Genomic DNA, 2613 nt, shown 5'->3' with positions numbered 1-2613 from the left:
GGAGGGTATAGGAGCCATTTTACTGGCTTCTGACCAATCGTGCTATTTTTTTATTTTTTTGCGCTGATCGTAACTTTTCTTTTACATAATGTAAACTATGAAATAACACATATGGAATCATGTAGTAACCAAAAAAGTGTTAAACAAATTGAGATTCTTCAAATAGCCACCTTTTGCCTTGATGACAGCTTTGCACACGCTTGGCATTCTCTCAACCAGCTTCATGAGGTAGTCACCTGGAATGAATTCCAATTAACAGGTGTACCTTCTTAAACGTTAATTTGTGGAAATTCTTTCCTTAATGCATTTGAGCCAATCAGTTGTGCTGTGACAAGGTAGGGGGGTATACAGAAGATGGCCCTATTTGGTAAAAGACCAAGTCCATATTATGGCAAGAACAGCTCAAATAAGCAAAGAGAAACGACAGTCCATCATTACTTTAAGACATGAAGGTCAGTCAATACGGAACATTTCAAAAACGTTGAAAGTTTCTTCAAGTGCATTCGCAAAAACCATCAAGCGCTATGATGAAACTGGCTCTCATGAGGACCGCCACAGGAATGGAAGACCCAGAGTTACCTCTGCTGCAGAGGATAAGTTCATTAGAGTTACCAGCCTCAGAAATTGCAGCCCAAATAAATGCTTGACAGAGTTCAAGTAACAGACACATCTCAACATCAACTGATATCTGAGTGAGAGTGACTGACCAAGGGAAAGGGGATACCTAGTCAGTTTCTCTCGCCTCTGATCCGAAACCAGTAGTAACCAACAACTTCAATGCCAGGTAATACACATTTAAAAAAATGAGTCTAACATTCCCCAATAATGTTGCCGTGGAGGACTTGATAACTAGCTACTGTGTTTGAGTGATCTCAGCCGTTTTCTTGTAAATTAGCTCAGGTTGCTAGCAAAATGCTAATTAACGACGCTAGCTAGCTAACGCGTTAGGGCAAAATGTAGATTTCCGCCTTACATTTTTATATTTTTGTTCAGTATATATTAATTGAGTGTTTTCCGGTAACGGTTTGCTCTGATATGGTTGAGGTCTGAACGTTTCTGCATGACTAAACCCTACAGCACTAAGAGCCACAGGAATGTTCAAGGTAACTCTGTCTGGACATGTGACCTTTTCAAATAAAATGTTATTTGTCACCTGCGCCGAATACAACAGGTGTAGACTTTACAGGGAAACGCTTACTGACAAGCCCTTAACCAACAATGCAGTTAAAAAGTATGAAATGTTGTTATTATTTTACAACGCAGTTAGGATGGCAGTCCCTAATCTACTACTACAGCTTTGGTTGATCCATTTCTCTATAGTTTATGTGGGGTGTGTAGTGGGGTGGGTGTAGTGGGGTGGGTGGAGTGGGGTGGGTGTAGTGGGGTGGGTGTAGTGGGGTGGGTGTAGTGGGGTGGGTGTAGTGGGGTGGGTGGAGTGGGGTGGGTGGAGTGGGGTGGGTGTAGTGGGGTGGGTGGAGTGGGGTGTGTAGTGGGGTGGGTGGAGTGTAAAGATATTCTATCCTCAGTATCTCTCTCTCTCTCGCCGTCTCTTTCTCTCTCTCCCCCCCCCCCCCCCCTCACGCTCCCTCGCCGTCTCTCTCTCTCTCTCTCGCCCCCTCCTCTCGCTCTCGCCCCCCCCCTCTCTCTCTCTCCCCCCCCCCTCACGCTCCCTCGCCGTCTCTCTCTCTCTCTCCCCCCTCTCTCTCTCTCCCCCTCTCTCTCTCACGCTCCCTCGCCGTCTCTCCCCCCCCCACCCCCCCTCACGCTCCCTCTCCGTCTCTCTCTCTCCCCCTCTCTCTCTCCCCCTCTCTCTCTCCCCCTCTCTCTCTCTCGCCCCCTCCTCTCGTCCCTCCCTCTCGCTCTCTGTCTGTCTGTCCTTCCCAGGACTGTTGGTAGGTGTGATCCTGCGTTATGGAATCCCAGCCACCAGCTACCACAACAGAACTCCTCCCAGCTGTTCTCTGGAGGAGGGGCCGGTCAGTACGCTGCTACTGAACGTCAGTGGGAAGTTCTTTGAGTACATGCTGAAAGGAGAGATCAACTCCAGGGAGATACACAACGTGGAACAGAATGATATGCTGCGCAAGGTGACAATCACACACACACACTGTTGGAACAGTATGATATGCTGTCCCCCCCCCCCCCCAACTACTGACTAAACACAACTGAACTGTATAACCCCCCCCCCCCCCAACTACTGACTAAACACAACTGAACTGTATAACCCCCCCCCCCCCAACTACTGACTAAACACAACTGAACTGTATAACCCCCCCCCAACTACTGACTAAACACAACTGAACTGTATAACCCCCCCCCCAACTACTGACTAAACACAACTGAACTGTATAACCCCCCCCCCCCCCAACTACTGACTAAACACAACTGAACTGTATAACCCCCCCCCCCCCCAACTACTGACTAAACACAACTGAACTGTATAACCCCCCCCCCCAACTACTGACTAAACACAACTGAACTGTATAACCCCCCCCCCCCCAACTACTGACTAAACACAACTGAACTGTATAACCCCCCCCCCCCCCAACTACTGACTAAACACAACTGAACTGTATAACCCCCCCCCCCCCCAACTACTGACTAAACACAACT

This window comes from Coregonus lavaretus (genome assembly GCF_964263955.1).
Source record: "Coregonus lavaretus genome assembly, chromosome: 11".
NCBI lineage: Eukaryota > Metazoa > Chordata > Actinopteri > Salmoniformes > Salmonidae > Coregonus > Coregonus lavaretus.
This window is presented reverse-complemented; position numbering follows the sequence as displayed.